The sequence below is a fragment of the Drosophila miranda genome (genome assembly GCF_003369915.1).
Source record: "Drosophila miranda strain MSH22 chromosome Y unlocalized genomic scaffold, D.miranda_PacBio2.1 Contig_Y1_pilon, whole genome shotgun sequence".
In the NCBI taxonomy this organism is placed as follows: domain Eukaryota; kingdom Metazoa; phylum Arthropoda; class Insecta; order Diptera; family Drosophilidae; genus Drosophila; species Drosophila miranda.
The window spans coordinates 29,292,464-29,318,572 of record NW_022881603.1 but is presented as its reverse complement, the minus strand read 5'-3'; positions in this window follow the sequence as shown (position 1 = coordinate 29,318,572).

Genomic DNA, 26,109 nt, shown 5'->3' with positions numbered 1-26,109 from the left:
CCGATAGGAATATCAGAACAGAGATCGAATTAAGGAAACAGCGACCAAACGAGTCCTTTGATGATTTTTATGGCGTAATTGCCGCATTGGCAGATAAACTGTCTGAGCCCATGTCTGAGGCAGCCTTGGTTGAGACACTGCGAGCAAACCTTTTGGCTGATATACAGCATGAAATTTTATATGAGTCGGCTGCGACGGTGAAATCCTTACGTCACCTGGTCCGAACGCGAGAAATATTCATGCAGTCCGTAGCTAAAACCAAGCCTCCCCTGGCGGCCCCCCGAACGATACCACGCCGCCAAGTCAATGCTATATTAGACGAATCTATTGCCCCAGATAGTGAAGAAGTAGGTGAAGAAGAAGATCTGGAAGTATCAGCCGTAGAGTTCGTCTGTTGGAATTGCGGTGGCAAAGGCCATCGATACCAAGAGTGCATGGCCGAACGTAGGGTATTTTGCTATGGTTGTGGCAGGGCCGATACTTATAAGCCCAGTTGCAGGAAGTGCAACCCCCACACGGCAAAAAACTCGTTGTCGCGTGCACCGCCGAAAAGTGCACGCAAACAACTGGTCAACCAAGCGACCAATACCGAGTGATCAATTCTTCTCCTTCCACTGACCTTATTATACCAGACGTGTCAAACAGCGTATACGCTGACCACCTTGCTAGCCCTCCAAATCGATCCCAGCGCCGAAGAAGCGATTTTAAGAAACATTGCAAACTTGAGAAAAGACTGCTCTTAGCTTCTGTAGTTGGAAAACCAAATGATTTACGACTCCATGCTCAGATTATGCTTTTTGGTAAACCAGTCATAGGACTAATGGATACTGGAGCTTCAGTTAGCTGCATAGGGGGAAGTTGCGCGTCCGACGTTATTCGGAATAAAGTCCAATATAAGCCGCTGTCCCTAAAAGTTAGAACTGCCGACGGAAAGAGCCAAAGTATAGTCGGCAAAATTTCCGCAAAAGTCACGTATAGAGGGGAATCCAAGGAACTTTGTTTTTATATTGTACCTTCCTTGACGGGTAATCTCTATTTAGGAATCGATTTTTGGACGGCTTTTGAACTTTTACCGTTGCACTTGATGACACAAAATTTACGTATTGAAACCTTAGAAGACCCCACAATAAGGGCGCTTCTGCCTTCACAGCAAGTATTACTACAGGAGGTAATAGCTCTCTTCCCATCTTACTCAAAGCAAGGTCTAGGAAAGACCTCTGTAATCACTCACACGATAGAGGTAGCCGACGCAAAGCCCATTAAACAACGCCACTATGCGGTGTCACCGGCAACGGAGAAGCTAATGTACGAGGAATTAGACCGAATGCTGAAGCTTGGGGTTATACAAGAATCGGTTAGTTCGTGGTCTTCGCCCGTAGTGCTGGTTAAAAAGCCTGGCAAGGTTAGATTGTGTATCGATTGTAGGAAAGTAAACTCGGTCACGGTAAAGGATGCATATCCCATGCCCCTTATAGACGGAATCCTGAGTAGACTACCGAAAGCAGAGTTCATCACAAGCATCGATCTAAAGGACGCGTTTTGGCAAATCCCTCTCGATAAAAAATCTCGTGATAAGACAGCGTTTACCGTGCCTGGCCGTCCCTTATACGAGTTTGTCGTCATGCCATTCGGCTTAACCAACGCACCCTGTACCTTGTCGCGACTTATGGATAAAGTCATACCAGCCCATCTACGGAATAAAATATTCATATATCTTGACGACCTCTTAGTTATATCCGATAATTTTGAGCACCATCTGGAGGTGTTGTCCCTGGTCGCATCCCAACTTTCCAAGGCCAATCTTACTATAAATGTGGAGAAAAGCAAATTTTGCCGGAAAGAAGTTAAATATTTAGGCCACGTGATTGGTGGTGGGAATATTCGCACTGATCCTGACAAAATAGCCGCCGTTAAGGACTTTCCAGCTCCCCAGTCGATCAAACAAGTTCGTCGATTTCTTGGAATGACAGGCTGGTACCACAAGTTCATCCACAATTATGCAGCTATTAGTTCACCCATATCAGATACTCTGAAATCTAAGCGCAAGTTTATTTGGACTGACGAGGCTCAGCTTGCCTTCGAGTCATTAAAGTCCCAAATGTGTTCCGCGCCAGTTCTACATAGCCCAAATTTCTCCATACCATTCTCAATACACTGTGACGCCAGTCATACCGGCGTAGGGGCAGTTCTAATGCAAGAAAACAACGAGGGCGCAGACGTACCAATTGCTTTTATGTCGAAACGGCTTAACAAATGCCAGAGGCAGTACACTGTAACTGAAAAAGAGTGTTACGCTGCGGTTTTAGCCGTAAAAAAGTTCAGGGCATACATTGAGGGCCAAGAATTCACAATCATTACAGATCATGCCTCCTTAAAGTGGCTAATGTCGCAGGCTGATCTTAGCTCCCGATTGGCTCGCTGGTCCTTAAAGTTGCAGGGATTTGAATTTAAAATCTTACACCGAAAAGGGAGTGATAACATAGTCCCCGATGCCTTGTCCCGTACGCACTCAGAAGACTTGTCCTTCTTGGCAATTGATAGCATGTTGGTCGACCCTGATTCTCCTGAGTTCAAGTCACCAGAATATCAGTCAATTAAAGAGAAGATTAGGTTGAACAGTTCCCGATTGCCTGATCTGAAAATCAAAGATGAACGCATCTTTCGGCGTGCGGAACATGCCGATGGAACCAAGATCACAGACGATTCCTGCTGGAAACTTTGGATACCCCCATCCCTTGTAAAACCCGTCCTCAAAGCTGCCCATGAGGATCCCTTGTGTGCCCACAGTGGGATAAATAAAACCCTTGAAAGACTCAGGCGATCTTATTATTGGCCAAACTTAGCGGTGGATGTCAAAGAACTCATAAATAATTGCCATATCTGTAAAACCACGAAGCATCCAAGTCAACCCTTAAAGCCACCAATGGGAAATACGGGCTTACCTTCTCGATTCTTTCAAAAATTATTTGTAGACTTTTTAGGACCTTATCCGAGAAGCAAGTCAGGAAATATTGGCATCTTTGTCGTGTTAGACCATCTGTCAAAATTTCCATTTTTGAAGCCCGTACGAAAATTTACAGCAGATTCCATAAAACGCTTCCTGGAAGAAGACCTCTTTCACTGTTTCGGGGTCCCCGAAACCATCGTAAGCGATAATGGGGTCCAATTTAAATCTCACACTTTTAACTCCTTGCTTGACAAATATAATATCTCTCATGTCTATATTGCCTTTTATTCTCCTCAAGCCAATGCTTCGGAGAGAGTAAATAGATCCGTTCTGGCGGCCATAAAAAGTTATGTTGACCCGGATCAACGTAATTGGGATCAGAAATTAAGCAGCATTTGCTGTGCACTTCGGTCTAGCCATCATTTAGCCATAAGCACTACCCCGTATCGGCTTGCTTTTGGACAGCATATGGTAACCGATGCCAGTAGCTATAAACTGATGCGTAACCTAGACATGTTAGAAGATCGCGGTGTCCAATTTTCGCGAGAAGATTCCTTCGACATAATTCGCAGCAAAGCAAAAGGCTCTATACAGGCCCAGCACTTCCGAAATGCCAGATCCTATAACTTACGAACGAGACAAATTTCCTATAGGGATGGACAGGAAGTATATAGACGTAACTTTCAGCAAAGCAATTTCGCTAAGGGCTTTAGCGCAAAGTTAGCACCAACCTTTATAAAGTCCCGAGTGCGCAGGAAGCTAGGAAACTGCTATTACGAACTTGAAGATCTTCAAGGCCGCCTTGTAGGCAAATTTCATACCAAGGATATAAAACCTTGACATGAATTGTTACAAGCGCGGATCTCACTTTGGGTGTCCCACCCCAAGCGTGATTTAAGTGGGGGGGATTATGTAGTGCGCTTGTTGTAAGTAAAAATTGTTTGCATCGACGTCTTAATTTTCCCTAAAATTATGCTACGCGAATAGGCTAAGTCTTCTGTTGGGTCCAAGAAAGCTAAGCTTTTAACACGCCATCTACTGGGTGCGCTTCGTCACCGTGGGCTGCCCATATTATTTTGTTTGGCTGACGTTTTAATCGGCCTCCTCCTCCCACTGTCATTTTGACAAATCGAAAAGAAAAAGGGAAGAACGAGGGGATGAGGCCTTGATTTCCGGGAGAAGCAGCTCGCTCTCTCCTCGTGGTATCCGAACAGTACGGACGTACTTATCCAGCTCAAAAAAAAATAAAATTAATAAAAGGTAAAAATCAAATAAAAGTTCTTGGGAGATCAGCACGATCCGCCGGCCTTTCGGAAGAAAGATCCCATCCACCCAGACGAGAAACCAATCCCCGATCCACGGTGCAGAGGATGGTGCGAATTTTCTGACGATCGCCCCAAAGCGGGCCACCGTAGAGTTGGGAAGCTCCACCCAACGCCCCAACGCCCTCCGACAACGCGGTCCACCGTAGAGTTGGGAAGCTCCACCTAAAGCCCCAACGCCATCCACCACAGCGAGCCCTTCAGCAGTTCCCGAGCTTCAGCGCCGACAGAGAGCGGCCCCTCAGCCGTTTCCGAGCTTTAGCGCCGGCAGCAGCGAGCTCTTCGCCGCCCCAACGCGAGCCGTCGCGACCGAGAGTGGGCCATCCAGCCACCGGGCCAAGAGCCTTAAACAAAAAGTGCCAAGTGATCTTCCTTGCCAGGAATAACCAGACCCGTCCAAGGAAAAAGAGACCCTGACCCGAATTTTTTTTTGTCACCGTGCTTCGCCCTAACCTAAAAGCCAGATCATGACATGTGAAGGTTAAATGTATTAAATAAACCCCAACGGAACGGGCAGAACTCGTATGATCCTCTTGTGGCCCATTGTGCGTTTATTCCCAAAGAACTTATGTGCGCTTGTTAGGCCGTTGACCCCTTTGTGCATATAAAACGAAACCAGCTGCTTGGAGCTTTTTCCGTGCGCCCACACCTTGGTCTATGGATCAAGACCTACCCCAACGAATCTAAATAAACGAATAAATATTGAATAAAGTATAAAATATAGAAGTTAAAGATGGAATAATTTGATTTATGAACTATATATGCTCAAAAAAAAAAAGCCCTAAACAAAAAGAAAAAGAAGATCAAGATAATCTGGTGTTAGCCGTGGTCATGCGTGTGCATGTGTGTGTGCTCTCTCTCTAAAACTTACAGGTATTCCCCTCGCCGAAAGATCTTTTGGACGTGGCCGGAACATGAAAGTACGTAAGTGAACAAACTCCCAGTTAACGTTTATAAACTTTTAACATAAAGAGACAAAAGAAAAAACCATACATGAGCCCGGTCGCCCGTAGTCTTTGATTTTTCCCTAAATTATGTTGGAGATTTTTTTTGTTGTAAAGAGGTCTTAAGCCCACGCAAAGCTCAAGAGCTTTGGAAGCTGTAAGCTTTAGCGCAGATCAGCGGCAGCAGGTGCTTCACACCTATGCGACGGTGATTAGTTACCCTTACTTCTGCATTAATACAAAAATACCGAAAATGAAGAAATCTTAAATTACAAAAGTTCCTACTTAAATATTCATTATTATTGTTATTATTCGTTAAATTATTCCCAGTACCCTACCACCTGTTTTTGAGATCATATATTTTATTCCTATTATTTAAAATTATTATTCCTATAGTTTTAATTCTCTTATTGCCCTAGCTTATACTCACCCCATAACTATCTATCATTTTCCTTCTACCCATGTATTTAGCTTTAGGCACTATCGATAAAAATAAATATTGTTAAAGATTTGGAAATGAATTGTTAGAAGATTTTTGTTTAGGAGCCATGCAGGGATCGATGAGGGAGAGTGAGGTATGACCCCCGGCGAGAAAAGGGATCATCCATAAGCCATATTTTCTTCGGAATTAGGATGATCAAGGTTGGGAGGGCCATGGCTGTTGCATCCAACACCAGCACAGCTACCCGTCGGTTCGGATATGCAACGCGGAAGCCCACTTCCCTGTCCCCTTAATTCCTTTGTCCCTTCTAATTCCCCCAGCCTCCTCATCCTCCTTCCCCAACCCCCTAACACTAGTCATACGGTCATACGCAGGGTATAGCACGCGAAAAAAAATAACAATAAGATAAGGGATCGACGCGAGCACGTATAGGAAAGGACCAGTATAGGAACCCCCCCATACTACCGATCATACAGCCGGAGCCAGCGCGTGCACCAGTCCTGCCCCCGATACACCCCCGACCAGCTCGAGTGGCACCGCCACACACAACAATCATTGTATGTGATATGCTACATTTATCTTATTTTGGCGACCAACGTGGGGCCGATCCGGCTTGCCCCATTTAAAGAAATAACTTGGTCAAAAGTAACACCTGACTTTTATCCTTGCCAGACCGTTTTTTTTGTGGTTTTTTGCTCGTCTTTCCTCTGCAACTTATCCAGTGGATACTGTGGATCCGTGTAAGCTCATCATGGCCTACAGGGCCTAGTATCGTGCAGGGTATATTGGCGTGCAGTAGGTCCGATACACTGGAAGTGTTATAACTTATATTGGGTATAACTCCGTGGGTCGAGCTTAGCCTATCAACTAGTTGAAGATTGTTATAGGAGCTAAGCGAGAACACTACTGCAGGAAAGGAGAGCGCATTCCAAATCGTTTATGATGAAATTCTACGAAGATTGCCCCTAATTAACTGGGTTTTGGCTGTCCCGAGGAACCCCTGAGAAGATTACTGAGGTTGCAAGCCTCGGTAAGCCTAGGTGACATCGGACTCCCATACTACCTGATGATTAGTGGAACTAATCCAGCACCTTTCTCAGCCCCAATACTTCTGATCTGACCTTTTAGATTTCGCTGGATGAGGGATTATTTATCCTGCCACGGATTAACTTGTGAGGCAGATTTCAGTTATAAGTAGATTACCCCATTCCTGTCCCTTCCCTACCCGAAAACAATGCAATCCGCTTTACTCTATTCCTACCCAAAAAACGATTGCATGGCTCCTAAACTGTTTTGATATCTACATATATCTATATCTATTGACTGTGACTTTTTTTTGTATTATTTTTTTGCATTTGCTATATATATCTAATATATTCATACTTGGTGGTGCCCAAACCGAAATGGTGGTGTCTCGTAGTACGGAGAATTTAGCCCTCTCAGAAGACACGGGGAAACATTGCCAAATTTGCTCCGAAGTATTTGCTATTGTCGGCCAGTTGTGGGCACACCTTCCACAGAGTGTGCTTCACCGCTAAAAGTGGTAACAAACGGAAGTGTCCCACTTGTCAGCAAGACCTGAACATCACATCGGCCTCAGCTGAGAATCTTAGTCCCATTGGTCCGTCTACGTCTAGAGCACGAATGCCATCTGTTACTCAGTCCCTTCAGACTAGAAGTCCAAGCAAAAGAGTTGAAGCGTTAAGCCCTCTTGAGATGGCTAACTCAGAGAATGCCAACAGGTCTCCAATCTCCGTCGACCCTCAACAGAATCAGGCCACTATGGCGGAAACTATACAGCAGTCCATAGTGGACGCGATTAGAGTAGCTATGGTAGAGCAAACCCGAATTTTGGCGACCAGCATGGCTGATCAAACTAACCGGCTAGTTCGAGCCATTTCCGATGGACTTCAAAGTACGGCATCTGTACCCTCCCCGAACATAAATGCAGCTCGGATACAACCGGTAGCAGAACTAGAACAGCAAATGATCGAGCAACTTTTTCGGCTGTCCACTAGTGAACAGGTACCAGTGCCGGGGATTAATCAATCGGGAAATAGTTCGTCACCCTCGAATTTGGGGCAAACCCGTAATGTTGGCTCAGGAGTTTCCACAGGTTCCTCCGCTTCATCCCTTCGGGCAGATCGTGTTAGCCAGATAATGTCTAATTGGAAACTGCGGTTTACGGGAAAGGCTGGTATGTCGATTGAGGACTTCATTTACCGTATTGAAGCACTTACAAAGCAAACTTTGGACGGTAACTTTGAAATAACAGCTCGATACGCCCGTAACCTCTTTGATGGAAGCGCCAGCGAGTGGTTTTGGCGGTATCATAAAAGTGTCCCTGAAGTCCGTTGTGCAGATCTATGCCTAGCCTTGCGTGGCCAATTTAAAGACGATAGAACAGATAGGAATATCAGAACAGAGATCGAATTAAGGAAACAGCGACCAAACGAGTCCTTTGATGATTTTTATGGCGTAATTGCCGCATTGGCAGATAAACTGTCTGAGCCCATGTCTGAGGCAGCTTTGGTTGAGACACTGCGAGCAAACCTTTTGGCTGATATACAGCATGAAATTTTATATGAGTCGGCTGCGACGGTGAAATCCTTACGTCACCTGGTCCGAACGCGAGAAATATTCATGCAGTCCGTAGCTAAAACCAAGCCTCCCCTGGCGGCCCCCCGAACGATACCACGCCGCCAAGTCAATGCTATATTAGACGAATCTATTGCCCCAGATAGTGAAGAAGTAGGTGAAGAAGAAGATCTGGAAGTATCAGCCGTAGAGTTCGTCTGTTGGAATTGCGGTGGCAAAGGCCATCGATACCAAGAGTGCATGGCCGAACGTAGGGTATTTTGCTATGGTTGTGGCAGGGCCGATACTTATAAGCCTAGTTGCAGGAAGTGCAACCCCCACACGGCAAAAAACTCGTTGTCGCGTGCACCGCCGAAAAGTGCACGCAAACAACTGGTCAACCAAGCGACCAATACCGAGTGATCAATTCTTCTCCTTCCACTGACCTTATTATACCAGACGTGTCAAACAGCGTATACGCTGACCACCTTGCTAGCCCTCCAAATCGATCCCAGCGCCGAAGAAGCGATTTTAAGAAACATTGCAAACTTGAGAAAAGACTGCTCTTAGCTTCTGTAGTTGGAAAACCAAATGATTTACGACTCCATGCTCAGATTATGCTTTTTGGTAAACCAGTCATAGGACTAATGGATACTGGAGCTTCAGTTAGCTGCATAGGGGGAAGTTGCGCGTCCGACGTTATTCGGAATAAAGTCCAATATAAGCCGCTGTCCCTAAAAGTTAGAACTGCCGACGGAAAGAGCCAAAGTATAGTCGGCAAAATTTCCGCAAAAGTCACGTATAGAGGGGAATCCAAGGAACTTTGTTTTTATATTGTACCTTCCTTGACGGGTAATCTCTATTTAGGAATCGATTTTTGGACGGCTTTTGAACTTTTACCGTTGCACTTGATGACACAAAATTTACGTATTGAAACCTTAGAAGACCCCACAATAAGGGCGCTTCTGCCTTCACAGCAAGTATTACTACAAGAGGTAATAGCTCTCTTCCCATCTTACTCAAAGCAAGGTCTAGTATCTGTAGTGTCTGTAATCACTCACACGATAAAGGTAGCCGACGCAAAGCCCATTAAACAACGCCACTATGCGGTGTCACCGGCAACGGAGAAGCTAATGTACGAGGAATTAGACCGAATGCTGAAGCTTGGGGTTATACAAGAATCGGTTAGTTCGTGGTCTTCGCCCGTAGTGCTGGTTAAAAAGCCTGGCAAGGTTAGATTGTGTATCGATTGTAGGAAAGTAAACTCGGTCACGGTAAAGGATGCATATCCCATGCCCCTTATAGACGGAATCCTGAGTAGACTACCGAAAGCAGAGTTCATCACAAGCATCGATCTAAAGGACGCGTTTTGGCAAATCCCTCTCGATCAAAAAACTCGTGATAAGACAGCGTTTACCGTGCCTGGCCGTCCCTTATACGAGTTTGTCGTCATGCCATTCGGCTTAACCAACGCACCCTGTACCTTGTCGCGACTTATGGATAAAGTCATACCAGCCCATCTACGGAATAAAATATTCATATATCTTGACGACCTCTTAGTTATATCCGATAATTTTGAGCACCATCTGGAGGTGTTGTCCCTGGTCGCATCCCAACTTTCCAAGGCCAATCTTACTATAAATGTGGAGAAAAGCAAATTTTGCCGGAAAGAAGTTAAATATTTAGGCCACGTGATTGGTGGTGGGAATATTCGCACTGATCCTGAAAAAATAGCCGCCGTTAAGGACTTTCCAGCTCCCCAGTCGATCAAACAAGTTCGTCGATTTCTTGGAATGACAGGCTGGTACCACAAGTTCATCCACAATTATGCAGCTATTAGTTCACCCATATCAGATACTCTGAAATCTAAGCGCAAGTTTATTTGGACTGACGAGGCTCAGCTTGCCTTCGAGTCATTAAAGTCCCAAATGTGTTCCGCGCCAGTTCTACATAGCCCAAATTTCTCCATACCATTCTCAATACACTGTGACGCCAGTCATACCGGCGTAGGGGCAGTTCTAATGCAAGAAAACAACGAGGGCGCAGACGTACCAATTGCTTTTATGTCGAAACGGCTTAACAAATGCCAGAGGCAGTACACTGTAACTGAAAAAGAGTGTTACGCTGCGGTTTTAGCCGTAAAAAAGTTCAGGGCATACATTGAGGGCCAAGAATTCACAATCATTACAGATCATGCCTCCTTAAAGTGGCTAATGTCGCAGGCTGATCTTAGCTCCCGATTGGCTCGCTGGTCCTTAAAGTTGCAGGGATTTGAATTTAAAATCTTACACCGAAAAGGGAGTGATAACATAGTCCCCGATGCCTTGTCCCGTACGCACTCAGAAGACTTGTCCTTCTTGGCAATTGATAGCATGTTGGTCGACCCTGATTCTCCTGAGTTCAAATCACCAGAATATCAGTCAATTAAAGAGAAGATTAGGTTGAACAGTTCCCGATTGCCTGATCTGAAAATCAAAGATGAACGCATCTTTCGGCGTGCGGAACATGCCGATGGAACCAAGATCACAGACGATTCCTGCTGGAAACTTTGGATACCCCCATCCCTTGTAAAACCCGTCCTCAAAGCTGCCCATGAGGATCCCTTGTGTGCCCACAGTGGGATAAATAAAACCCTTGAAAGACTCAGGCGATCTTATTATTGGCCAAACTTAGCGGTGGATGTCAAAGAACTCATAAATAATTGCCATATCTGTAAAACCACGAAGCATCCAAGTCAACCCTTAAAGCCACCAATGGGAAATACGGGCTTACCTTCTCGATTCTTTCAAAAATTATTTGTAGACTTTTTAGGACCTTATCCGAGAAGCAAGTCAGGAAATATTGGCATCTTTGTCGTGTTAGACCATCTGTCAAAATTTCCATTTTTGAAGCCCGTACGAAAATTTACAGCAGATTCCATAAAACGCTTCCTGGAAGAAGACCTCTTTCACTGTTTCGGGGTCCCCGAAACCATCGTAAGCGATAATGGGGTCCAATTTAAATCTCACACTTTTAACTCCTTGCTTGACAAATATAATATCTCTCATGTCTATACTGCCTTTTATTCTCCTCAAGCCAATGCTTCGGAGAGAGTAAATAGATCCGTTCTGGCGGCCATAAAAAGTTATGTTGACCCGGATCAACGTAATTGGGATGAGAAATTAAGCAGCATTTGCTGTGCACTTCGGTCTAGCCATCATTTAGCCATAAGCACTACCCCGTATCGGCTTGCTTTTGGACAGCATATGGTAACCGATGCCAGTAGCTATAAACTGATGCGTAACCTAGACATGTTAGAAGATCGCGGTGTCCAATTTTCGCGAGAAGATTCCTTCGACATAATTCGCAGCAAAGCAAAAGGCTCTATACAGGCCCAGCACTTCCGAAATGCCAGATCCTATAACTTACGAACGAGACAAATTTCCTATAGGGATGGACAGGAAGTATATAGACGTAACTTTCAGCAAAGCAATTTCGCTAAGGGCTTTAGCGCAAAGTTAGCACCAACCTTTATAAAGTCCCGAGTGCGCAGGAAGCTAGGAAACTGCTATTACGAACTTGAAGATCTTCAAGGCCGCCTTGTAGGCAAATTTCATACCAAGGATATAAAACCTTGACATGAATTGTTACAAGCGCGGATCTCACTTTGGGTGTCCCACCCCAAGCGTGATTTAAGTGGGGGGGATTATGTAGTGCGCTTGTTGTAAGTAAAAATTGTTTGCATCGACGTCTTAATTTTCCCTAAAATTATGCTACGCGAATAGGCTAAGTCTTCTGTTGGGTCCAAGAAAGCTAAGCTTTTAACACGCCATCTACTGGGTGCGCTTCGTCACCGTGGGCTGCCCATATTATTTTGTTTGGCTGACGTTTTAATCGGCCTCCTCCTCCCACTGTCATTTTGACAAATCGAAAAGAAAAAGGGAAGAACGAGGGGATGAGGCCTTGATTTCCGGGAGAAGCAGCTCGCTCTCTCCTCGTGGTATCCGAACAGTACGGACGTACTTATCCAGCTCAAAAAAAAATAAAATTAATAAAAGGTAAAAATCAAATAAAAGTTCTTGGGAGATCAGCACGATCCGCCGGCCTTTCGGAAGAAAGATCCCATCCACCCAGACGAGAAACCAATCCCCGATCCACGGTGCAGAGGATGGTGCGAATTTTCTGACGATCGCCCCAAAGCGGGCCACCGTAGAGTTGGGAAGCTCCACCCAACGCCCCAACGCCCTCCGACAACGCGGTCCACCGTAGAGTTGGGAAGCTCCACCTAAAGCCCCAACGCCATCCACCACAGCGAGCCCTTCAGCAGTTCCCGAGCTTCAGCGCCGACAGAGAGCGGCCCCTCAGCCGTTTCCGAGCTTTAGCGCCGGCAGCAGCGAGCTCTTCGCCGCCCCAACGCGAGCCGTCGCGACCGAGAGTGGGCCATCCAGCCACCGGGCCAAGAGCCTTAAACAAAAAGTGCCAAGTGATCTTCCTTGCCAGGAATAACCAGACCCGTCCAAGGAAAAAGAGACCCTGACCCGAATTTTTTTTTGTCACCGTGCTTCGCCCTATCCTAAAAGCCAGATCATGACATGTGAAGGTTAAATGTATTAAATAAACCCCAACGGAACGGGCAGAACTCGTATGATCCTCTTGTGGCCCATTGTGCGTTTATTCCCAAAGAACTTATGTGCGCTTGTTAGGCCGTTGACCCCTTTGTGCATATAAAACGAAACCAGCTGCTTGGAGCTTTTTCCGTGCGCCCACACCTTGGTCTATGGATCAAGACCTACCCCAACGAATCTAAATAAACGAATAAATATTGAATAAAGTATAAAATATAGAAGTTAAAGATGGAATAATTTGATTTATGAACTATATATGCTCAAAAAAAAAAAGCCCTAAACAAAAAGAAAAAGAAGATCAAGATAATCTGGTGTTAGCCGTGGTCATGCGTGTGCATGTGTGTGTGCTCTCTCTCTAAAACTTACAGGTATTCCCCTCGCCGAAAGATCTTTTGGACGTGGCCGGAACATGAAAGTACGTAAGTGAACAAACTCCCAGTTAACGTTTATAAACTTTTAACATAAAGAGACAAAAGAAAAAACCATACATGAGCCCGGTCGCCCGTAGTCTTTGATTTTTCCCTAAATTATGTTGGAGCTTTTTTTTGTTGTAAAGAGGCCTTAAGCCCACGCAAAGCTCAAGAGCTTTGGAAGCTGTAAGCCTTAGCGCAGATCAGCGGCAGCAGGTGCTTCACACCTATGCGACGGTGATTAGTTACCCTTACTTCTGCATTAATACAAAAATACCGAAAATGAAGAAATCTTAAATTACAAAAGTTCCTACTTAAATATTCATTATTATTGTTATTATTCGTTAAATTATTCCCAGTACCCTACCACCTGTTTTTGAGATCATATATTTTATTCCTATTATTTAAAATTATTATTCCTATAGTTTTAATTCTCTTATTGCCCTAGCTTATACTCACCCCATAACTATCTATCATTTTCCTTCTACCCATGTATTTAGCTTTAGGCACTATCGATAAAAATAAATATTGTTAAAGATTTGGAAATGAATTGTTAGAAGATTTTTGTTTAGGAGCCATGCAGGGATCGATGAGGGAGAGTGAGGTATGACCCCCGGCGAGAAAAGGGAGCATCCACAAGCCATATTTTCTTCGGAATTAGGATGATCAAGGTTGGGAGGGCCATGGCTGTTGCATCCAAAACCAGCACAGCTACCGGTCGGTTCGGATATGCAACGCGGAAGCCCACTTCCCTGTCCCCTTAATTCCTTTGTCCCTTCTAATTCCCCCAGCCTCCTCATCCTCCTTCGCCAACCCCCTAACACTAGTCAAACGGTCATACGCAGGGTATCGCACGCGAAAAAAAATAATAATAAGATAAGGTATCGACGCGAGCACGTATAGGAAAGGACCAGTATAGGAACCCCCCCATACTACCGATCATACAGCCGGAGCCAGCGCGTGCACCAGTCCTGCCCGATACACCCCCGACCAGCTCGAGTGGCACCGCCACACACAACAATCATTGTATGTGATATGCTACACTTGCCAGGAACTGTTTGGTCTTCGGTAAACGAGTCTAGTATCCTAGTGCCCATGTCACGACATGACTTTGTTGACGGCTTGCTTGACCTATCCCTGTCTCAAGTCAACCATGTGAAAAATTCCTTGGGTCGATTGCTTGATCTGTGGTTTGGATCGGATCCGACCATAGTGTTGCTAACCCGAGCCCTTCCGCTCACTATACCTGAAGACGCCTACCACCCTACTTTCGAGGTGTCGCTAGATATAGGACCAACTGTATTGGATCGGTCGAGTAGGCTGCCCGAACGTGTTCGCTGCTTTCATAAAGCCGAGTTTGCGAAGCTTAATAACCTCATTAGGGATTTTGATTGGTCCGCTTTGTACTTGTGCACTGATATCATAAAAGGCACAAACATTTTTTACAATGCTCTTGGCACATTTTTCGATTCTTGTGTCCCGCTTTCTTGTCCGACTAGATCTGGAAAACCCCCTTGGTTTACCAAAGAGTTATCCAGTCTAAAAAACTTAAAATCAAGACTTTATAAAAAAATTCAAGAAGTGGGTTCTCCTACTTCTCACTCTCGCTATGTATTAGCTCGGTCAAACTTTTCAGTTCTTAATGCTCAATGCTATAAGAACTACCTATCTCGATGCAGGATACGTTTTTCTCAGGACCCTAAACAGTTTTACAGCTTCGTAAACATCCTCGCTATCATTTTGTAATACGTCGGCAATAATGATCAGGCAATTGCCGATCTTTTTGCCCAATTCTTCCAAACCACCTATTCTGAGGAAAGCTACTCTGGTCATCCGTACCCATACGGTTTACCGAGGTCGAACGGCATTTTCAGTCCCTTGTTAAATGAATGTTCCCTACTTCATGATCTTCGACTAGTTAAGCCGGTGTTTTCACCGGGTCCAGACGGGGTTCCAGGTTGTGTACTCAGGTCCTGCGCCGAGGCTCTGTGTGGACCTTTGCTTAAACTATTCAACCTGTCCATTGATTCTTCTTGCTTCCCCCCGATCAGGAAGGAATCGTTTATAATTCCTCTCCATAAAAAAGGTAGCAAGTCTGATGCAAAAAATTATAGAGGTATAGCAAAGTTATCCGCTATTCCTAAAATGTTTGAGAAGGTTTTAACTCCGCACTTGCAACATCTCTGCAAGTCACTTATATCTCCAACTCAGCATGGATTTATAAGGCGGCGATCAACCACCACGCCCTTGTTGGAGTTTACCTCTTTCATTATTAAAGGCTTTCAATGTAACTTACAGACGGATGTTATTTACACCGACTTTAGTAAAGCATTCGACTCTGTAAACCATTCCCTTTTAGCGCATAAACTTGACCTTTTAGGGTTTCCGCCCAACCTCCTGAGATGGATTTCTAGCTATCTTTGTTCTAGGTCTCAAAGAGTCCTCTTCAAAAACTCCCTCTCTTTACCAGTAAAGGTTTCTTCGGGAGTACCACAAGGCAGCCATCTAGGCCCCTTACTCTTCACACTCTTTATTAATGACTTACCTTCAGTATTAACATACTCTCGAGTACTTATGTATGCGGATGATGTTAAACTCTGTGTCCAGTACAAGGACATTTCATTTCATTCTCGCTTGCAATCCGATCTCAATAACTTTCAGTCATGGTGTTGTGCAAACTTGTTACACCTTAATGCCTCGAAATGCAAAGTTATGACATTTCATCGTTCTAGCCCTTTGTTGGCTCCCTACACCCTATTTGGTGGTTCTCTTGAGAGAATTACCCTGGTGGATGATCTGGGTGTTATGTTAGACCCCAAGTTAAAGTTTTCCGAACACATTTCTACCAAAGTAAATAAGGCCATGGGCGTGCTTGGGTTTATAAAGAGGTGGTCAAAGGAATTTGACGACCCCTATATAACAAAGACTCTCTATACCTCGCTTGTTCGTCCGATCTTAGAATACGGCTCCTGTGTATGGTGCCCTCAGTTCAAAGTACACCAGGACCGTATAGAATCAGTACAGAAAAACTTTTTATACCCGATACTCAAAATGAGTATTGGGGTATATTAGATTTGTGGTAAAAGTTGATGTGTGTAACGTCCAGAAGGAATCGTTTCCGAGCCCATAAAGTATATATATTCTTGATCAGCATCAATAGCCGAGTCGACTGAGCCCTGTCTGTCTGTCCGTCTGTCCGTCCGTCCGTCTGTCCGTCCCCTTCAGCGCCTAGTGCTCAAAGACTATAGGAGCTAGAGCAACGATGTTTTGGATCCAGACTTCTGTGATATGTCACTGCTACAAAAATATTTAAAAACTTCGCCCCGCCCACTTCCGCCCCCACAAAGGACGAAAATCTATGGCATCCACATTTTTAAAGATACGATAAAACCAAAAACGCAGAATCGTAGAGGATGACTATATGTTTTAGAATGTAAGATCTCAACCAGATCGTATTATTATTATAGCCAGCATCAAGAAAACAATTTCATTTTTTCTCGCCCTGTCTCTCTCTAACACACACGTAGCATAGGCGGCTTTGCTTAGAGTAAAACATTAGCGCCTAGATCTCAGAGACTACAAAAGCTAGAGCAACCAAATTTGGTATCCACACTCCTAATATATCGGACCGAGACGAGTTTGTTTCAAAATTTCGCCACACCCCCTTCCGCCCCCGCAAAGGACGAAAATCTGGGGATATTCAAAAATCTCAGAGACTATTAAGGCTAGAGTAACCTAATTTGGTATCCGCACTCCTGTTAGATCTTACTATAAAACGTGTATCTCAAAATTTCGCCCCACCCCCTTCCGCCCACACAAAGGACGAAAATCTGTTGCATCCACAATATTGCACATTTGAGAATATTGCACATTGCAGAATCATAGATAATGACCATATCTATCAGATTGCTGAATCTGGATCAGATCAGATCATTTTTATAGCCAATAGGAACAAATCAATTTGCAGTGGCTACGCAGCGCCCGACGTCACGCTCAGACTGATTTTCTGTCTCTCTTGCACGCACTCTTTGTCGTGTCGTTTAATATTAGCGGCGTCTGCCGGAGGAGAGCCATACTGACTTAGTATCGGGTATAACCGTAGAGTTGCGGTGTCCGCAGCAACTCACAACGTTCCCCCTCGTTATATTTAGTATTTTCTCAGAACTTATTTGTTCCAGGTAGTCTTGTTTTAATAATTTTGGATTAAATATACCGAGCCTAGTTAATTGCATACCTAGTTCTATATCTTCGATATTTTTATTTATTATTTATTCCGCTATTAACTGCATCTATTACCAAATTTAGTTCATTCATTTGAATGCTATGGCTGGCTAAATTTTCTATTTTTTGTTCCAAATCGACTTATCTTCCTGATCTAGTGTTCCAAAGAGATATTTGTAGGCTGTTCCTACTATATTGATTAGGCCTCTTTTATTTCTTATGGTTATTTTTAGCCCGTTCATTTCTCTTTGCAATTTGTCTACTAGATATTTTATTTGGATTATGTCCTGGAATTTAGTGGCTTGCATTAATAAATTTTGGTATAGTTCTTCGGTTTTAGTTACATTAACAGTTAGATAATGGTATTCGTAATTGATAGGTATGTTAATCGATCCAGTTTTGATTATCATATATCCGTTTTGGGATTTTATAGGATTTATTTCTATGTTTTGGCCCTGTGCCATTACGATGGTAATTATGAGGAAGATGAGGATTTTAATTGTGTTGAAGTTCGCCGATTCCATTAACTTCCTCGGTTTCTCTGGAATTATTATATTTGCTTCTATTAGATTTCTTCTTTTTCTTGAATTTTGATTTATAATGAGTTATTTTCCTACCCCTATTCTTTTCTTCATAATGTTTTTCGTCTACCTGTCTAATTTCGCCCGTCCTTTTGAAAGGATTTGTTACCTTAGACTTAACTAGAGGTGATAGTTTATAGCGGGTATCTACTTCATACTCTATGCGGTTTTTATTTAATTGAGTGATTTTATTCACTTTATTTAGTTGGGTGTCATAATCAGGTGAGCCTGCATAAATGAATATATCAGCTGGTGTCCTATTTGTGGCACTACCGGTCTAGGCTAAATCTTATAGACCTGCCATCGTTGCACCATCGCAGAATATGCAATGGTGTAATGTTCGTGCACAAGCTCCTTCTTGGGACTGTTGACTCCCAAACTCTCTTGGGTCAGATTGACTTGGCCGTTCCATCTAGACCTACCCGTACTTTTAGGCCTATCCGTCTACCCATATGTAGGTCTAATTATGCTGATCATGAATCTTTTAGGGTTTTATGCCATAATTATAACTCCCTCTGTCAAACCCTATCCCCTAAACTGTCTCTTAAACTAATTGCATGCAATATTTATAATCATTTAAATTTAGCTAACTTTTAACTTATCTTTTTCCGCCTTTAGTAACTAAGCACCATTATTAACAGATAATTTGATAATTTAATAAATAAATAAATAAAAAATGTTTGGTTTTATGATTATAAGTATAAAGAATTAATTCAAACTTCGTGAATCTATCTTCTGGGTTATCCTCGCTAGATATTATTCTTAATTTTTCATTTACTGTTTTATGAAATCTTTCTACGTCAGATATTCCATTTTTGCTGGAAGTGATCTCTATTTTGACGTTTTCCGCATTCAGCCATGCTTGCAATGCTGTGCACATAAAAGCTGAATCTTTATCGGCTTTGATTTCAATTGGTTTGCCCATCTCGTTAAAAACTTTCATGATGGCTCTTTTTGCTTCTAACCAGTCACGACTTTTTACTTCTACAAGAGTGGCAAACTTCGAGTATACGTCAATACATGATAGGAACTGTTGGTTACCAACCATATAGAAATCTATGACGTATTTCTCTCTGATGTTCAGTATTTCCGGTGTAGTTTCGAATGCCAACTTCGTATTTCTATGCTCTGTTTTGGCAATATTACAAGTAAGACATTCGTTTATGATGTTTTGGATTAGTTTTTGATAATCCGGGTAATAGTATTTTCCCCTAAACCAATTGACGGTTTTCTCTATCCCTGGATGGAGTAAGCCTTTATGATTCTTTAATATGGTTTCTTTAAATTCAGCGTAATTCTGAATATCTAGGAGTTTCGTGCTTGATTTAATAGCTTTGGTTATATTGTTAGAATTAATGATTTCTAAATAGGCTTTTTGGAATGGAGGAAAATTTATTTCGTTATGGAAATATAAATCGCTCTTTTTGGTGCATAGATATTCCTTTATTATATCCTTCGCTAAGGTGTTAGTCATTTCCTTATACGTGATCTTGATGATTAGCTTGTGAAAATAACGAATTGTTTCTACCTTATCTTCATTGCCTTTTATTAGCTCAATTTGCCGATTGTAATAGTTAATTGGTCTTTCCGTGATAGCAATGTGATTTAGATTGTCTTCCTGTGCGCTATGTACAGTTGCACCAACGCTACTGGAAGTTTCTCCAAGGAGATTTTCATTAATCTTTACCCTTGATAAGGCATCAGCTACATGATTTTCTTTGCCTGGTAGATATTTCATTTTAAAATCAAACTCATTCAGTTTTATTTTCCACCTTTGTAATTTCATATTTGGCTCCTTGAGGTTGTTCAACCAAATCAAGGGTTTATGATCGCTTTGTATCTCGAATGTTCTACCGAACAGGTATGAACGGAAATACTTGGTTGCCCATACGATCGCTAATAATTCCTTTTCGATGGCTGAATAGTTTATATCATGTTCATTTAGGGTTCTGCTAGCGTAGCAGATCGGTTTGTGTTCTTGTGACAAAACCGCTCCCAATGCTATGTTACTAGCGTCGGTTGTTACCGTGAACATTTTGTCAAAGTCTGGGAATGCAAGGATAGGGTCTGAGGTGATGAGTACTTTTAGTCTCTCAAATGCCTCGACGTACTTTTCTTCCTTGGGTCTATGACAGCTCCTTTCTTTAGTTTGAGTGTCATGGGTTTTGCTATGTTTGCAAAATTAGGAATGAATTTCCTGTAGAACCCGCACAGACCTAAGAATGACTTTATTTGTTTAGTCGTTTCTGGTATTGGAAATTTGACAATGGCAGAGATTTTGCCTGGATTTGGTACTATTCCTTAAGTAGTGACTACATGACCTAGGAATTTAGTTTCCTTTTTCATTTATCCATTTGTAGCTTCAAGTTGGCGTCTCTCAACTTTCCAAATACTCTCCTTAGTGACAACAAGTGTTCTTCCAATGAAGTGGAAAATATAATGATATCATCTAAGTATACAAAGCAATCTTTGAAGATTAACTCTTCTAGCAGATTGTTCATACATCTTTGGAAGGTAGCTGGGGCAGTGGTTAGCCCAAAGGGCATACGAGTGATCTCGTAATGTCCATGCTTAGTGGAGAACGCAGTTTTGGGGATTGAGCTAGGTTCCATGGGTATTTGATGGAAACCTTTTGCAAAATTGATTGTCGTAAAATACTGACATTTACCTAGTTTGTCTAGGATTTCATCCATTCGTGGAGTTGCGAATTCGTCCTTAACTGTTATTTCATTTAGACTTCTATAGTCTACTACCATTCGATATTTTTGCTTTCCTGAAGCATCTATCTTCTTCGGAATCATAGATATGGGCGAGCAGTAAGGAGAATTCGACTTTCGAATTATTCCCTGCCTGATCATATCTTTGATTTGCTGGTTTACCTCCTGATCATGTATCTGGGCATATTTGTATGGTCGTCTGTAGACCGGGTCTTCATGTTGAGTTTTGATCTCGTGCTTGATTGTACTTGTGAAAGTCAAATTGTCACCTTCTCTGTACTGCACATCCTTAAACTCATATAAGACCTTCTTTAACTCTTCCCTCTCTTCGTCGTTTAAGTGTTCCAATCTTAATTGATTACATTCCCTTAATTCACTGTCTAGAGCGGAAGCGAAGTATTGATCTCCCTCTGGAGATGGGTCAAGGCACTTAGGTGCGATCTTCTCTTCTTTTGTAGAGGGATCAGTGCGGTCTTGCCGGCTTCAATAGCTCCTAGTGTTACAGTGTCATTTCTGTAATCGATGACGGCTTTACTTGCCATCAAGTATTCTCTTCCTAATAAAATATCATAATTTTCGGAAAAGTTATGTATGTAGAACTTTTGTTCGGACGGACATGTTTTGTTCGCATTCCTCATTATACTCTTAGTTAAACGGACAGGTCCATTGATGGTATGGACCGTAAGGTTATCGTCTTTTTTCTCGGAATCTGTATAATTTTCTTTCATGATGTTGATCGATGATCCCGAGTCAGCGATACACCTTAATATTCTTTTATTAATGGTAATGTTTATATAGGGTCCTCCTCGGTTTCTTCCGAGGCGGCTTGATGAAAATTTACGTCCATCTTCGTTTGGCCACTCTGGCTCTCCCTCCCTCTTTTAGTAGGTTGGTTGGGTCCACTCCCACTAACTTGGTTTTGAGATATTTGCTGATTGAATGGATTCTGAGCCCTACCTTGATTCAAGGAATTTTTGAACTCATTGTATAATCCAGGATTTTGGGAATTTTGATTTTGATTTGTTCGATTAGTCTGACCTGTTCCAGATGAACTCTGAGTTTGATTGTGATAGTGTAGTATTATAATTTGGATAATAGTTTCCAACATTCTTTCGATTTGATTGAGACGATTTCGATTGATCTTTATTTGTACCTGAATCTGTTGTACTAGCTTCGTACAATCCTTCTTCTTGTGCTGCCTTCTTAAGATTTGACAATGTGGTAATATCTTTTCTTGCTAAGATCATGAAAATTCTGTACATAATCGTTCCGATTATCTTTCGTAGTGATCAGACGTGTTTTTGTTTTGCGCTCCGCATTTTTATACCCGATACTCAAAATGAGTATTGCGGTATATTAGATTTGTGGTAAAAGTGGATGTGTGTAACGTCCAGAAGGAATCGTTTCCGACCCCATAAAGTATATATATTCTTGATCAGCATCAATAGCCGAGTCGATTGAGCCCTGTCTGTCTGTCCGTCTGTCCGTCCGTCCGTCCGTCCGTCCGTCCCCTTCAGCGCCTAGTGCTCAAAGACTATAAGATCTAGAGCAACGATGTTTTGGATCCAGACTTCTGTGATATGTCACTGCTACAAAAATATTTCAAAACTTTGCCCCGCCCACTTCCGCCCCCACAAAGGACGAAAATCTGTGGCATCCACATTTTTAAAAATACGATAAAACCAAAAACGCAGAATCGTAGAGGATGATTATATGTTCTAGAGTGTAAAATCTGAACCAGATCGTATAATTATTTTAGCCAGAATCAAGAAAACAATTTCATTCTTTCTCGCTCTGTCTCTCTCTAACACACAGGTTTCATGGTCGGCTTTTCCAATTGCAAAATATGAGTTCAAGGATCTCAGAACCTATAAGAGCCAGAGCAACCAAATTTGGTATCCACAATCCTGTGATATCGGACCTTGACCGTTTCGTGTCCAAATTTCGCCACACCCCCTTCCGCCCCCGCAAAGGACGAAAATCTGGGGCATCCACAAATCTCAGAGACTATTAAGGCTAGAGTAACCAAATTTGGTATCCGCACTTCTGTTAGATCTCACTATAAAACGTATATCTCAGAATTTTGCCCCACCCTTTTCCGCCCCCACAAAGGACGAAAATCTGTTGCATCCACAATATTGCACATTCGAGAAAACTAAAAACGCAGAATCATAGATAATGACCATGTCTATCAGATTGCTGAATCTGGATCAGATCAGATCATTTTTATAGGCAAAAGGAACAAATCAATTTGCACTGGCTACGCAGCCCCCGACGTCACGCTAAGACTGATTTTCTGTCTCTCTCGCACGCACTCCTTGTCGTGTCGTTTAATATTACCGGCGTCTGCCGGAGGAGAGCCATACTGACTTAGTATCGGGTATAACTGTAGAGTTGCGGTCTCCGCAGCAACTCACAACGTTCCCCCTCGTTTCCTTTTGTTTTGAATAAACAGCCGGTGTTTTCCTAACTAAATTCTAATTATACTTTCTAACCAGACAACAATCTGGAAACCTATTCATTTACGCGAGTGCATGCCTTTTGATTTGTGTTAAAACATTATTTAACTTTTTATTTTTCGGCGTCGGCTTGTGTTTGTGTTGTTGCAGTGAGTGAGTATTGCATTGCAGTCCGCTCTCGTCTGGTAGCTTTTGTTGTTTTATCACTCTCTCGCTATCACCTCAACTTCAATAACTGTTCTTTCTCTCTCGCTCTTTAAACTTTCTGAGCAATAGCGCTCTCTGTTTAGTAGCTCTCGCTATAACCGCTCTCCACTCTGCTCTCTTTTTTTTTACCAATTCCGCTTTGAGCGTTGTCTGGCACATTGGACTGATACCAATTTGTTTTGCAAATAATTGTAAATTGTAATTGTGTCATTGGACTGATACCAGTTTGTTTTGCAAGTAATTGTAAATAAATAATAATAAAATGGAATACGCTGTGGTCTGTGCCAAAAAAACCTGCAAGAAGCAGATCACCCACGATCAGCCGAATGTCCCCTGCTGGCTCTGCGACAGCGTAGTGCACGCAAAATGCGCTGGATTTTCTGGCCTCGTGAGTGATGCTATAGCCAAACGTAATGGCTTGCATTACAGTTGCGAGGCATGCTTTAAGGAGTGGCTTTAAGGAGCTGACCGTTGGTTTTAAAAACCAATACGATCGGCTCCTAGCCATGGAGGCTCAGTTTAGCGGTTTAAAACTGCTGAATGAGTCTCCGAGGCGCGAAAAGGTCACTCCGCGGGATCTGCAATTGCCAACCGTCACTCAGCAGTGCGCCGCCGAAAAACTGACTCCGACCACTCCAAGTGTGCAGCAGTTGATCTCGTTTGCCACTCCAAGGGCAACGACAGCTGCTGGCGATGCAGATTCGGTAGCCGAATTCATCGCCTCGGAGAATGTGCAGCCAAGTACGTCTGCAGCATCCGTGTCCGTGGTGTCCGCAAGTTCGCTAGTTGTCCCGTCTATCCCGATCCCACCAGTAAATAGACGTTCCGGACCTCCGGATATTGCCACCACAGGTACTAGGCCTGTGGTGACTAAACCACTGGTGGGAGTCCCACCAAAACGACAAGTTTTTGTTTCACGGCTGGCCCCTGACCTCACATCTAATGATGTAATTGCTTTTATTCAAAGCAAAATAAAAGCCGTGGGTTTAAAGGTGGAGAAATTTAACTTCTCTTATGCCAGGGAGATAGCCTCGTTTAAGATAAGCATCTCCCCAACTCAATTTGACACCATTTGCTCCGCCAAATTTTGGCCGGAGCATTTGGTGGTGAAGGAGTTTAAGGCTAAGAAGAAGAATAGGCCCCCCATATCCCTTCCAAATCTTTCCAGTGTGCCACCCTCAACCTCAACTTCCTCTTCCTCAACTTCCCGTCTTGCTTCCACCTTTCCAAAAAACTAACTTCTCTTTTAGTAACCTATCAGAATGTAAGAGGCTTGCGTAGTAAGCTCAGCATTCTTTTCCGGGATAGTGTTGCATTTGCTTCCCACGTTATTGTGTTTACTGAAACCTGGTTAAAGCCGGACATTCTTAGTTCCGAGGTTTTGGCAGGTCGGTACACAACTTTTAGAAAGGACCGTTCGTCTCGACGTGCAGGGGGGGTTCTAATTGCAGTGGACTCTTACTTCACGTCGGAACACTTCACAGTCCAAGTTCAACAGGAACTGGAATTCCTGTGTGTAAAACTTATTCTTCCCGCTTTCGCTATATTCATTACTTGCTCGTATATCCCACCTTCTTCGGATATTTCAATTTATGAGCAGCACTTGTCCGCTTTAACCGCTGTTTTTTCCTCGCTATCTGATAAAGATCGTATGATAGTTCTTGGTGACTTCAACTTGCCAGGAACTGTTTGGTCTTCGGTAAACGAGTCTAGTATCCTAGTGCCCATGTCACGACATGACTTTGTTGACGGCTTGCTTGACCTATCCCTGTCTCAAGTCAACCATGTGAAAAATTCCTTGGGTCGATTGCTTGATCTGTGCTTTGTATCGGATCCGACCATAGTGTTGTTAACCCGAGCCCTTCCGCTCACTATACCTGAAGACGCCTACCACCCTACTTTCGAGGTGTCGCTAGATATAGGACCAACTGTATTGGAACGGTCGAGTAGGCTGCCCGAACGTGTCTGCTGCTTTTATAAAGCCGAGTTTGCGAAGCTTAATAACCTCATTAGGGATTTTGATTGGTCCGCTTTGTACTTGTGCACTGATATCATAAAAGGCACAAACATTTTTTATAATGCTCTTGGCACATTTTTCGATTCTTGTGTCCCGCTTTCTTGTCCGACTAGATCTGGAAAACCCCCTTGGCTTACCAAAGAGTTATCCAGTCTAAAAAACTTAAAATCAAGACTTTATAAAAAATTTCAAGAAGTGGGTTCTCCTACTTCTCACTCTCGCTATGTATGAGCTCGGTCAAACCTTTCAGTTCTTAATGCTCAATGCTATAAGAACTACCTATCTCGATGCAGGATACGTTTTTCCCAGGACCCTAAACAGTTTTACAGCTTCGTAAACAGTAAGCGTAGGACGTCCGCACACCCATCCTCGCTATCATTTTGTAATACGTCGGCAAATAATGATCAGGCAATTGCCGATCTTTTTGCCCAATTCTTCCAAACCACCTATTCTGAGGAAAGCTACTCTGGTCATCCGTACCCATACGGCTTACCGAGGTCGAACGGCATTTTCAGTCCCTTGTTAAATGAATGTTCCCTACTTCATGATCTTCGACTAGTTAAGCCGGTGTTTTCACCGGGTCCAGACGGGGTTCCAGGTTGTGTACTCAGGTACTGCGCCGAGGCTCTGTGTGGACCTTTGCTTAAACTATTCAACCTGT